The sequence below is a fragment of the Dasypus novemcinctus genome, chromosome 12 (assembly GCF_030445035.2).
Source record: "Dasypus novemcinctus isolate mDasNov1 chromosome 12, mDasNov1.1.hap2, whole genome shotgun sequence".
Classification (NCBI taxonomy): domain Eukaryota; kingdom Metazoa; phylum Chordata; class Mammalia; order Cingulata; family Dasypodidae; genus Dasypus; species Dasypus novemcinctus.
In genome coordinates this window covers 85097497-85111936 of record NC_080684.1, presented here as the reverse complement: position 1 = coordinate 85111936, position 14440 = coordinate 85097497, and the positions used below count along the sequence as shown (strand labels likewise).

The 14440-nt window shown below is 40.8% G+C and overlaps 1 protein-coding gene across 3 annotated transcripts in view; it reads right to left on the bottom strand.

The window, feature by feature from the left end:
* Positions 1-14440, bottom strand: part of LOC101436104 (anoctamin-4) — a 336425-nt gene that overhangs the window by 125668 nt on the left and 196317 nt on the right. The window lies entirely within an intron of this gene.

The following is a 14440-nucleotide window of genomic DNA, read 5'->3' as shown; positions in this document are numbered from 1 at the left end:
GGGGATGTAAGAGATGTGAGATTTAAATGTGGGTTGGGGTCAGGCATGCTTTTTCAGACTACTATGTTCTTTGGCCCCAACCTATGCCTCCTCTGGGGCTTTTCATCAACATAGAACTAAGACAAGGAAGTAAAACCAAGACTTCACACCCTGATAACCATGCAGTAGGTTTTGGTCCATAACTGACCAGAGGGAAGAGACATGAGTCAATTAGATTTCTCTTTGGAATTGGCTTCCCTGGAGGAAGGGTGGGAGGAGAGATTGTTGGGTAGGTAAAAGGAAAAATGAGAAAAAAAAGTGGGCCGAACCAGTTTAAATTAGTAAAGTGGCCAATTATTTATCCGTTATCTTTTTCACACAGGGTCTTTCTGGACTGCATGCCATTTAAATTTTTATAGCTTAAGAGTGTCGATAGATACATTGGTCTTTGTAGCTAAACTCCCCCCATAATAGTATTTATAAACAATCCAATTTTTTTGCAGCAGTAGGAAAAATATAAACTCAACTTATGTGCTGTAGCTGGAATAAATCTGCCCTACAGGGGATTGTTTTCAAATTGCAAATGATGTGTAATTGAGGTCCATTTCTCAGAATTTAATTCAAGGTCTTCTTGCTGGATGTATAAATATTGAACTTAATTGATAGGAATTCTTCAAAATATTATGAAAATCAAGCTGGTTTCAATTATGATATTCACAGGAACTCTGGCAAGTGATGCTGAATTTTGCATGAGGAGGGCCAGGACAGTGTGGGGCACCCTCTGATTGTGGTCTGAAAAATCAAACTTCCCACCAGTCTAGGTTGAAATAAGGCTTTGTCTTGTAGCTTGGGAGAAGTAGTCCCCTGACTAGAACACCCCTGAGGACAAGAAATGTTTTGATCCTCAGCCTAGCAGAGTGCCTGGCAGAGGGAGGATATAACCAATATTTGTCTAACATGGATACGGTTAGTGACATGTGAACAGGCAGGCCCCAGCCTGATGAAAGCTGTGAGTCCTGGGAAGGAGGAAGCAACTCTGGGTGAAGTGACTCTTGGAGCTGACTTAGCAGGTTACTGAGAATGAGAGAGTGGTCCAGGGAGTGGACAAACCAGTAACCAATGATTGTGTGAAGACTAATGCTGTGTCTCTGCACCAACTGGTTTTCTGGTTAGCAACCATCACATTCAGTCCCTCCTGCACAGGTGCTGAGCACTAAGTGCCAGGGGTAGTGAATGAGCTCACGGGCAGTGATGTCTATACAGAAATATAACATGGGTCATTCACGCCTGTTGGATGCCCTCATTCTTTGATTATCTGAGAAGGTCTCACAGCTTATCAGCTGAGCATTTATGCACTTTGGAAAAACCTGCTGCTTGGTTTTCAATATATAGTACAGTTTTCCAAGTTATAAAGCAGAAGCGAGATTATCTTTTAAAAAAAAAATAGGTCTTTTTGTATATATTAAAGATATACTTCAGAGCCTAAGAAGGTTTTGTGGCTTGGGATTTTTAATTGTGACCATGGGATTTCTTTAATTTCACTAGCTCTCCTACAAGGTTTTATACTTGCCATTGTTTCTCCTTTGACCTTCTAATGGGAGAAAGAGCAAAATTGCATAATACAGGAAGAAAACATGTATTCAAAGAATCTGAGAACAGACTCCAGCACCTACAATCTGATTTATTGGACTCACCACACTCAGCTAAGATGGAGTTGAAGAAGGACAACCACCACACCATGGAGCCTAGAGTGATTACAACTGAAAGTGGGAGGATTGCATCCAGCATCCAGGTTGAATCTGAGCCTCCTCTTGACATAGAGGTGCAATGGACACAACCAATCCAATGTCCACACAGAAAAGGTAGCATTGGATTGGGAAAAGTGGACATGGTGGCTGATGGGTATGGGGAAAGGCAGGAAGAGATGAGAGGTGGAGGCGTCTTTGGGACATGGAGCTGCCCTGGATGGTGCTTCAGGGGCAATCACCGGACATTGTAAATCCTCACAGGGCCCACTGGATGGAATGGGGGAGAGTATGGGCCATGATGTGGACCATTGACCATGAGGTGCAGAGGTGCCCAAAGATGTACTTACCAAATGCAATGGATGTGTCATGATGATGGGAATGAGTGTTGCTGGGGGGGGGGGGGGGGGGAGAGGTGGGGTTGAATGGGACCTCATATATATATATTTTTAATGTAATATTATTACAAAGTCAATTAAAAAAAAACAAAAAACAAAGACTCTGAGAGACACCAAATCATGATTTAGCCTAGATTATAACTAGTGGAATTACTGTGATTCCTAGTTTTATGGAAAATAAACAGCCTAGTGGGAGAATCATTTTGTAGATCTCCCATTTTAAATGCCCCATTTCTGTGTGTGGAAAAGCCAACTCTCATTGTTGGATCCTATCTAGAGTCCACTAAAACTCTAATTGGGATCTTCTACCGTTTTCTGCATAAAAGCACAGCTGTTTTGATTCATTCAGCATGATAATTAACATTATTTTTCTTATTATTTCAATAATAATTATATCACTTTCTATTTATTTGGTGCTTTGTAATTTTCAAAGCACTACCACATGTTACCACACAAACCTTGTGAGAGAGGCTTTGTTTTGACTTTTCAGAGGAGGAGAGGGATACAGGCCAAATTGACTCTCAATCTGAATGTTAATTGTAGAGTTGATTCCAGACCCACATCACTCGATTCCCTTGTCAGTTTCATCTAATAAACTCTGAGGTTTAAATAAATCCATGGCCTTACTTTGGGCACATGCATTTAAAAATGTATATTTTCTGAACTGTTCCTTTATCCACTGATATAAACTAATCCTAAAAGAATTTCATATATGAGAAAACAAAGCAACAAAATCAAAAAGGCACTCCATAGTGTGAAGAAAAATTCAGCAACTAAAGAACTGAAATTCAATTTGACTGTATTAAGTTATTTTGATAATCTTGAGAAAACTGTTAACTGAGTTCCCTTGAGTGATGGTAAATATCTATTACTGCGCCCTCTGAATATGTATGTGTGTGCACTTTTAATATGCTTAAGAGAGAAAATTTAGTTATATGGGGCTTATTATTTATATTATTTTTCAAGGAGGAACTGAGAAAGCATAGCCTACTGCTTTCAGAGAATGAATTCTAATTTTCAGTCCTAAAAAAATAAATGTGAAACAGATGATTGCTAATTATATGGCCCATATATCATTCTTTTCTCTACTGCTGAATGATAATGGTACTGTTTCTAAGTAGGTTTTCCCTCATATTAAGTATTCCTTTCCACATAAATCCAAGTGTGCAAGTGCCAAAGAAAAGAGAAATGAAAATGATTTTTATGAAACAGAGTTGTTTCATTAAAATGCTGTTAAAAAAACAACCCAGGTCACAACCTTGGGGAAGAAGAAAAATGACCACTTGAAGATGTCTGAAATACATCCTTAGAAGAAAGACTGGAAAAATTAATGAGTAGCATGGAAGCTACCTGCAACAGAAATAGATAAGATTCATAGAAGCATTCCTTCTTTCTTTCTTCATGTAACAAGAACATACTGAACACTTCCTGTGTATTAGATAGATGCTAGGAATGCGAAATCTATTGCGGTCCTTGTCTTGGTATGTCACAATTTCGTAAGGGTAGGTTAGATAAGTTCAACGGCAATGCAAAAAAAGAAATAACATGACATTATCTAACCTAAGCAATCCTCTCAAATACAGTGTTCATGAACACATACACCTTCACACCACATGGTTCTTTTTACTGAGAGGAACAGGTTTGGGAGTGGGGGCACAGAGGGAGATCATGAACTCAGTTTTATAAATGTTAAGTTAAGATATCCATGAGGAGGCATCATGTGGAGAGTTCAATAAATGGGTCTGGAGCTCAGGGGAGCAGTCTGGGTTAAGAGGAAGACTGTAAGTATGGCCAGGATACAGATGGTACTTAAAGCCACAGGACTGGATGAGGTCACTTGGAGAGAGCATTCAGATATAGAACCATATGGGCAGCTGCACCACAAAGTTAGGAATGCAGATTTTCAGATTGAACTGAACAGATTCACATCCTGGTTCTACCTCTTGCCAGCTCCATGATCTTGGGCAAGCTCTTTAACCTCCTTTTGCTTGACTGTAAAATGGGGAATGATAGCAATACCTACCTCATTGTACTGTCTTAAATGGCATATACATAGAACGTGCTCAGAGAACATCTAAAAATATTTTAGTTATCATTATTTCCAAGAAGGGCCACACCAGTTTGGTGGTAGAGGGAAGAATGTAGAACTCCTACTTATCCAAGTTAGAACCTGGGAAGGGGACAGATAAGGAACTGATGTCTGGGAAGGATTTCCCAGGTCTTGGACTAGAAGACTCAACTAGAAGAATCCCTGAGAGCCAAACCCCTCACTCCTGCCTACTGTCCCTTCAGGGTCCTCCTGGTGTCCCACCATAGAGGTGTGGACAAGGAGAAAACAACTAGACAGGTAGAGCTGCCAGAGAGGTAGGAGGGAAACAAGGAGAACGAAATCCCAGAAGCCAGGAGAGGGATGAGTTTCTAGAAGGATGCAGTGATGAGCTGTGTCAGATGCCAGCAACAGCTCAGGTAATTCTTTCTGCAGCTGACCCTGGTGCTTTCTCCACTCAAGAGCTTGCCTCCTTCAGCAGTGGCCACAGGTCCCATCACTGCTGCACTGCCCTTCCTTTGCCTGCCAACACTGCCTTTGGCCCTGATCCTGATGCTGATGCAGAGCTGAGGTGGAATTCTGATCCCAACAGTGTTCTACTTGTGCCGTGAAGGGAAGCTGGGAACTTCCGATTTCCAGCTGGCTCATCTGAGGAACAAGGTCCAGAGCTAAGTTTCCAGAGAGCACACAGAGACCAGGCCATGTCTCTCCCTGCCCCTGTGCACCTCCCTGCCATGCCCCAACCAGCAGTAATGAATGGAGCCTATAATTCTCTCTACTGGGCTGCCTTGAGGAGAGCTGTCGTTCCCCTTAGAGCAATTTTTCAAGAGTCAGAAGTGGCTCAATTCGTTCCTCTGTGCTTGAGGGTCTCAGGTTCATTTCTCACAGGGAGGCAGCTGTTCTCTCAAGGATTCTCAGGCAACAAAAACTACTGGCAACCTTCCCAGAATTCCGGAAGTAGACATGCAGACCTTACCTCTACTCCTAGACACACACCACACACATATATGCTGATTTGAAGGAAAAATTCTATTGCAATTTTATGTTTTGTTTTATACCTATGATGTGCATTTGAATGAGATGGCGATCTTGTACAGAGCCACACATGTATTACGCATGTGTATGTACACATGTGCACATAAAGGGAATACGCCAGAAATCACCTTTGCAATAGAAACATTATTCTGGGAAATATTTTTATCAATCTACTCTCATTGAATTAATAATTCAGGTCCATTTCCTCTGATAAGATTACACTGATACAGGAGAGTGGCAAAAGGTAGCAGGAGAAAGGAAAGTAATTTGAAAGGATTCAGTTAATCATTTATTTATCAAATATTTATTACACGAGCATTGATCACTTACCTTTTGCAGGGAAAGAGTCATTTTTGCTATAATAAGACAGCTAGCTCTAATGTGTCTTGGCTACACAAAAAAGGGGGCTCTTCCTGCTCCTGGGAAGCTAATACTTACAGTGCACATGAAATTTGTGTAGAATTATAAAGTAAGAGATAAACAGGTGCAAGTATTTGTAACCTTTCTTTTTACCTTGAGTGGAAATAGAGAAACAATATAGTACAGTGGTTAAAAGCCCCAGCTTTGGAGTTAGGTTCAAGTGCTAGATCTGCTACTGAGTAAATTATTTAATCTCTATAAGCCTCAATTCTCTCATGTGTGAAATGGAAATAATAAAAGTACTCCCAATTTCTGGACATTCTGGTAACTTATACAAAATTCAATGCACATAAAGTACTTAGTTACACCTTGTGTACACTAAAAGTGCTCTTTAAATGGTATGGAGGGAGGTATGTGCTTAGTTGAAGGTACTTGAAAATATTTTTTTAAATGTTAATGCTTTGATTTAGGAACAACAAAGATTACTTTCTTTCTATCTGGTTTGCAAATTCTGATCTTGGAATTATACTGATGGAACATTAGGAATGGAGAAGAATTTTCTTGGAAGGACTAAGAAAGGTAGCTATATTTGAGAATTTAAACAATGTTTACTTCCATGGATATTACAGGGTGAATGCCTGGCTCCAAGGAACCTGATCCTTTCTTGCTGACAAACTCATTAAATCCTGGTATAGTCTAAAACAAAACATCCGAATTGGGACTGTTTGTACCTAAGTAGGGACAGGGAACAGATAAGCAGGAAAGGGGGAATAAAATGGAGGTCTGTTTGGAATTATTAGTCCTTGTGGGTCTAAGATGGTTCAAAGAACTCCAGAAGTTCTGAGTCCTTACAAGAAACAGTTGAATTTAAAAGATCCCTCTGCCATCACTAGGCCACCTAAACTCAAAAGATGATCACCAATATATATATTTTTAATTTTACAAAAACTGTCTTAAAACTTTTATCAGGAGCTTTATCAGGGCACAAAAGACTAATGGAGACCTTCTGAGCACAAATACTTTCTAGAAGAATCCTGATTTGCTTTGTAAGGTGACCATTGGCCAATGGTTACTGTGAGTTGCTGAGAAGCTATAGTGAGGTTGGTCGAAAGAACATTTGGACCAGATCCTGTCACTGCTCTCTCCTGCAAGCTTGAGAAGTCACTTCACTTCTCTGACTCTTGTTTCTCCACTGAGCAATTAGAAAGAACATGAGTTTGGTCTGCAAACTTACAGGGCAGTTTTCAGGCACAGATGTGAATGGGCATGTCAAAAACTGCCCAGTTCTGGTCCTCTTTTATTGCACATAGATTTGGAGTGCGACCTCACCTGTGGAAGGCGGGGATTAAAACTGTTCGGTTTGCTGCAACCCTGTTTAGGTGGCAGTACACTTGGAAACCACAATGGTCATTGCAGATGGCCATGAATCCCATCATGTGAATTGTCATTTAGCATTCATTCACCTGTTCCATAAATGTTTATTGAACACCTGTGATGTGCCAGGGATGATCCTAGGTGCTGGGATTTCAGGGGTGACCAAAATAAACTGGATCCCTGCTTTTGTAGAACTGAAGTTCTCTTGGGGAGACAGACAATAAATAGATACATTCCCAATAGTGAGCTTTAATGATGAATAAAGAAGGGTAAGGAAACAGAAAGTAATGGTGGGAAGGAGATGCTATTTTAGATAGAGTGGTATGGGCAGACCTTTCTGAAAAGGTCACACTGGAACAGAGTCCTGAAGAAAATGCAGGAGAAGTCCATTCAATTAGAGAGAGTGCATTCCAGGCAGTGAGCAGAGGAAAGATCAAGGCTCTGAGGCACAAATATACTTGATGTTTCCATTCCTCCAGCATGGAGGGTCAGATCGGGTTAGCCACTTGCAGATATTCTGTGTCCCCTTAGGGAGCTACCTGGACACCAATTTCTCATAACTAACTATGCTGTTAGGAAATCAAAGCAAAACCCTAAAATTCTGGGGCAAAATGGAGATAATTCCCAAATGCGGACTTCGGTAAATCTCTTGGAGAAAAAAAATCATAGTGAATAAATAGTGAATACATAGTGCTTAATGCTTAGTTAGGTACTGTTGTAAGGCTTTCCTTCACGTACAGTAACTCAAATATCCTTCATACTAACCCTGTGAGGCAGGCATTATTTATTATTATCTAAATTGATTGCAGAGGAGGAACTAAAGCACAAAGAAGTTGAGTGCATTAGCTACGATCAGATCTTCAGTAGGAAGTGGTGACCAGATTCTCACTAAGGCAGTACAGCTTCAGAACCGCTGCTCCACATGAATACTGGTGTGTAATGTCTCAAGAATAACTACCACGAATGTGTTTTCTCATGGAATGGATTCTACTGTCACTTTATGTTTTGGGAATCCAAAGGACAAAGCATATAGTTTCCTTTAAAGATCCCAAAATTAATGTAAGGTCAGTGGTAAGAGCCACCTTGAAGCCTTGTCTGTCACTTACTACCTATGTGATTCTGGGCACATAATTTGTGAGCCTCAGTTCCCTCATTTTAAAAATGGGGATAATAATCCCTGCCTTGCAGGGTTTTTCTGAGGTTGGCATGGCTGTGGAGTAGTGGTTTGAGAAGTGGGAACTTCCTCCTTCTTCCCAGAATTACTGAATGCATGGTGGACATTCTGGTAACCCATAGCTGATGCTAGAGTTTCTTGGTGTATCTGAAATCTAGTCTCTGAAACTGATGGAGAAATGCACATTTCTGGAGGGTTAAAGTGCTCAAAGTAATGGCTGAGCAATTTCAACTCCTCTCAGTGGGGATGCCATCTAACCAGCTATGAGTCACTGAGCAATGATTTATACTTTTCTGAGTCAGTATTTTCAGGAAATGAGGACATAAAACTATAAAAGATCTTTTTTTACTCTATTATTCTAGATTCCCTTAGAGACCCATCAGAATTTGCAAGTGTAGTTTGAAAAATCTCTTTCACAGATTCTGATGCAATCCTCTCTCCCAAACTCATGTACACATACACTCACAGACACTTACTTTTGCCCTGGAGAGAGGGCTCTGAGGTATTATACGCTCCAAAACAGTTACAATATTCATTCCCTGGAGATCACATTAGTGTCAGCAACAGGAAATTGGTGTGGAAATGGCCACTCATTCCTCCTTAGCAGAACTTTAAGTGCAGGTTCCCCGAGGACTTCATTCAGAGTTATTCTCCTTAGATAAGCTCATCCTTTCCCAATAGCTTTATATGTCAAGTAGAATCTGATGTCTCCCAGATTCATCTTTTTGCCCATACTTCTATTTATGAGCTCAAGATCAGCATAGTCAATGGCCAACATGCTACCTGTCTCAGGTGCCTCATGGGCATGTCAGACTCAACCTGTCTAAAATGGATCCTCTTACTTGGCAAACATGCTCCTCTCCTTGGTGTCCCCAGATTCGGGAAATGACAAACCATCCACCCAGCTGCTCAAGTCTAGGAGTTGCATTGACTTCTCTTTTTTTCCTTACCCCATATCCTAATAATCACCAAGTCTTATTGATTCTATCTCTTAAATTTCTCTCAAATCTGTCTTTCCTTTTCTCCATCTTTCCTGCCTTCATCTTTCTTTCAGCCATCATCATCTGTCTTCTTGAATACTTTAACAGCTGCATGGCTGGGTTCTCTCTAATTCCATTCCTGCCTTATGTACTCTCACTGCCAACAGAGAAGTCTTTAAAAATGCATCGTGATCCATGGTTTTCCATTGCTTTCTGGAATATCACTAAAGTGGCCAATGTATAATTTGGCTGCTTCCTTATCTTGTGTCACGTTTCCTTTCTCTGGGATCCAGCCATGCTGGACTTCTTTCTGCCCCAAACCAAGCTCCTGACAGTCTCAAAATCTTCTTACATGCTTTTCTTTCTGTCCAGTAAATTCCTACTCCTTCAAGTCTTAAGGCATGTGGTAGGCAGAATTCTAAGATGGCTCCCATGATTCCCATCCCTGTGCACAAGCCTTGCACAATAACTCTCCCTGAATGTGGGTGGAACCTGTGAGTATATCACTCCTGTGTTTGGGGTATTAATCACTTGACATCAGGTCATCAAAATGAAGATTATCCTGGGTGTGCCTGAACTAAATCAGGTAAGCACTTAAATGAGGGTCTAGAGGTGAGAAAGATTCTTCTGTGGGCTTTATGATGATAGCTGCTGTGTTGGGAGAGGCCTGGAAGAGGCCCTGTGAGGGGGCTATGTGGCAAGGAATTGAAAGCAACTTCTAGGAGCTGAGATAAAATGGGGACCTTTGTCCTACAACCATAAGAAATTAAATTCTACCAACCATCACATAAGACCTTAAGATCCAGAAAGGAACGTAGTCTGGGTGACACCCTGATTTCAACCTTGTAAGAACTCTATCAGAGGACACAGCTGAGCTGTACCCTGACTCCTGACCCACAGAAACTATGAGATCAAAAATGTACATTGTTTTATGTTGTTAAATTTGAGGTAATTTATTATACAGCTATAGAAAAAATACATCCTATTTCAGTTAATTGATTCTGCACTGACCTAGTTCAGTGTTGTCTTTGCTGTCTTCCCAGCACCTACTATGTTACCAAGCACACAGACATTGAGAATGAATGTGCCCCAAATGAATTTACGAACATTGTAGGATTTAGACTAAGAACAGCCTTTTCATATTACTATCTTGTTAAAAAACTATTATTAGTCTGAAAAAATTCATCTTTTTGCCTTCACAGAGGTTTCATTGTGGTTTAAATTTATGAGAAGCTCAATTATACTCTCTTCTTGCCCACGTGTGGAGATGTCCAGTACTGAGGGGCTAAACACAAACCTTCACATGTTTCATCAGAGGGTCTCTGTGTTGTAACAAATGCTGCCATAACATGCTCTTGGTTATTCTGCATCAGCCTGGTAATGATCCTCACATCAAGCCTATCAAACTTGCTGCATCAGGCTATGTGAGGAAAATCAATGTTTAATAGTGTGTATTAGACAAGATGGGTTAAGTTATGCTGTAGTAATAAATAATGCCCCAAGATATCAGTGACTTAAAGCAGTAGAGCTGTACTTTCAATATGGTAGCCTCTAGCCAGTCACATGTGGTTATTATACATGTGAAATTGACCTACTCTAAATTGTGTATGAAAAATGCACATTGGATTTTGAAGACAGTATATAAAAGAATGCAAAATATCTCAATTAATTTCTATATTGATTACATGTTTAAATATTTCAGAGCTACTATCAAACAAATTTGGATATATTATTAAAATTTTAAGTCATTGCTTAAGTAATTGAATTCTTTTTAAATAAGTAAGCATTGTTTAAATAATATTTTCATTATTTAAAAATTTTCATCTGTTTCTTTTTATCTTCTTAATGTGGCTACTAAAAAATTTAAAGTTGTACTATGCCTACTGGATGGCACTATGATTGAGCTTTATTTCTTGCTCATGGTACATGCCCATTGCAGTTCAACTCATTTTAGTAACTCAATAATCCAGGGTGATGAGTCATTGTGCTGGTGAGACAGAGCTCAAAAGGGTCTCACAGGGACACAAGCCATTTCTATACCCAGCTCATTGGACAGAACTAGCCATATAACCCCTTCTATCCACGAGGCCACCAGGAAGAAAGGTTATCATCTGGCGGATAGCGTGAACACATGCTAATACAGACTACCCTTCCTTCCCCCATCACCTTCTTAGGAACACAAATAAAACAAATGCCTTTGCCTCACAACACTAATAAAGACATTCAACAAACAAAGATTATTCTAACTACATAACTAGGTACTATGTTGGATCCTAGGGAAGTAGCAAAGGCTAAGAAATGGTCTTGGATCTCAGGAGAGTCATACTTTATCAAAGCAAATATTATACTAATTATAAATAAGGTGATTGGCCTAATAATCATAGGAGAGGAAATGCTTCCTTCATGGTTGCTCCCACCATGCAGTTTCCTGCCCTTCTTCCCCCAACCCCCCCATGGCTCCCTCATCTGTTTGCTTGGTTTTTTTGCTCGTTGTTTTTGCTCATTGTTTGCGCTCACTGTCTGCTTGTTGTTTTTATTCATTCGTTTTGCTCATTGTCTGCTCATTGTCTGCTTGTTTTTTCTTTAGGTGGAACCAGGAACTGAACCTGGGACCTCCCAGGTGGGAGGAAGGTGGTCAACTGCTTGAGCCACATGTGCTCCCTGCTTGTTTGCTTTTTTTGCTCATTGTTTGCTCATTGTGTTGCTCACTGTCTTACTTGCTGTTTTTGCTCATTGTCTGTTTGTTGTTGTTTGCTCATTGCTTGTTGTCTGCTCATTGTTTTTGCTCATCATCTGCTTGTTATTTTTGCTTATTGTCTGCTCATTGTGTCTGTTTTAGGAGGCACTGGGAACTGAACTCAGGACCTCCCATGAGGGAGAAAGGTGCCCAACTGCTTGAGCCCACATCTGCTCCCACACCATGCAGTTTTAAATCTCCTCAAAAGTAAGCAAGGTAAGTTCTGATCTATAAAACTCCAAATCATTTTGCTTTTTACAGGCCATCCTAACATTCCCCTATTCCTTCAAGGTGATATACTAGATAAGCTGAACTTGGAAACAACTATGTCATCACAATTATGTTTTTTATTATCACAAATGATGCACCCACTGATAACTATTCAGTTATGATCCACACAATACCCCATGTGTCACTATGCCCTTGGTAAGTTGCAGCAATTAGCCATGAAATAGAATGACCCAGAAAAGATATATGAGTGGGATATCTGCTGCTAGTGAAGAAACAATTGAATATTGGAAATACTTCCTATTATATTTGGAAAAGGTTATGGAATTTCCTCCTATATACATATATGTATGTATGTGTCTGTAAATATTTCTATCATCTATCTATCTATCTATCTATCTATCTATCTATCTGTCATCTATCTACATTGGTGGAATGTGGATCAAAGTTAGAAGATGCAATAACAGTGAAGGTAGCAGTATAGTTTACAAAGTGCTTCTTACCTAAAGGTTATGAAAAAACTGTCAAAAAAACCACAAACAAATCAGTGCTCATATGATTTCTGGTAACAGAGAAACTATCTGAGAAAATAAGAAGACACATTTTACCTCTTCTCCTATCAGTTTCTCTTTGGTAAAATGCTGACATAGCCACCTCTGCCTACTTTACAGGGCTAGATGCATATTATATAGTGGATTTGAAATCATGTCATAAGAGTCATTACTGCATCCCTGGAGCCTGGTTCTCTTTTCCTGAGCATATGGAAGACTGAGCTCCTGGTCCGTGGTGGTAGGATGGAACCATAAGATGAATGCCAGCCATTGAGTTGAGAGCTGGTGTGTGCTCCACCTTCCCTGGCACAGAGGCAGATGTCTGGTTTGTGCTTCTGCCAATCTGGGTCCCTGAAGACTGAAAAGAGCAGTGCTTCTACCCTGAGGGATCGCCACACTGAACTCAAGATATGAACCATGCTGCCTTAAGTCACCGAGAAGAAAAAGCCCTGAGTGACATGCAGGCGTTATATAAAGCCATGGAACTAGATAAAGTCAATGAGGGAGACAGAGATATAGAAGGAAAGGGAGTCCAGGACCAAGCCCATGAGCCCCTAACATATGGAAATCAAACAGAAGAGGAGGGACAAGCAAAAGCGATTGAGAAAGGACCACTGAAGAAGGGAGAAATGCAGGAGGGCATGAGTTGCTATCTCAGCCAAGAGAAGAACATTTTCCAAGAAGGAAGTGGTCCCCAGGTGAAAGGCTGCTGATAATGCAACAAGGTAACAGAGATGGCATGACCTTATGCGTCATGGTTGGAACTGAAGATGTCAACATGTTTCCTAAAGCAACATTCAGGTACAGGCCATAAAAAGTGAATTTTAATCAAGGTCAGGGCTCTACCAGGCAAATAAGTCAAAGGAATAAAGGAGTAAGAGAATTCAGGGGCTGGTGAGTGAGCAGTCATAATGATGGGTTATGGAATTAAAGCCAAGTAATAAGAATAATGAAATGATGGTTCAAAAAGTGGTTGGAACATTTAATCAGCAGGCTCATTATCATATTCAATGTGCTTTCTAATGGCATTTTAAAAATATTTAAACCCATTCAAAACCAATTTCAGTTCCAAGTTACAAACTATTTAATAGTTTATTTAGAACTCTCCCAAAAGTGACTTCATTTTAAAGGGAACTGGAAAAAGAATACAACCAAAAATGAAAATTAAAATTCAGTGCTGGGAGAACCAGCAAGATGGCAGCAGAGTAAAGAGCTCCTAGAGTCAGCTCCTGCTACAGGGCAGTTAGCAAACACCCAGAGCTCTCTGGAGCTAGCTGAAGCACTTGCTTGGGGGCTATGGGAGGCCAGAAGAGCATCATACAACATATTTGAAGGAATGGAAGGGGGAGACTGCCCGTCTGCAGAGACGACTCATAAGTAGAGCACTCCAGACCATGGAGGCTGGTGCCCATCCTCCATTGGAGGCACGAGCCGCCTTGGGAGCTGTTCCGTGGCTGGAATTGAAAGCTCCACTTCCCCAAAATGGAGAAGGAAGTGACGGTTGGGCACCAATTTCAGCTATGATGAGGAAATTCAGTGGGCTACAGTATGATCCTGAGAACAGCTAAAGTTTGAGCCTCTCCAACTCAAAAAGAGGCCAGGAGCTGCCATATTAACTCTGTGCCTGGCATAAGGGGAAGCAGGGAGGATGGAAATCCCAGTGCTGGTAGGGACCAGCTTTTTCCCATCCAAATCATATTGCAGGTCTAGCCTAGGCCCCAGTGCCACCTCTCGGGCTGCGGGGACCTGAGCCAGCCTCTCCGGGAAATTACTGGCCAATCTGCGGAGGCCGGTGATCATCCTACTCTGGCCGCATGAGCTGCCCCAGGAGC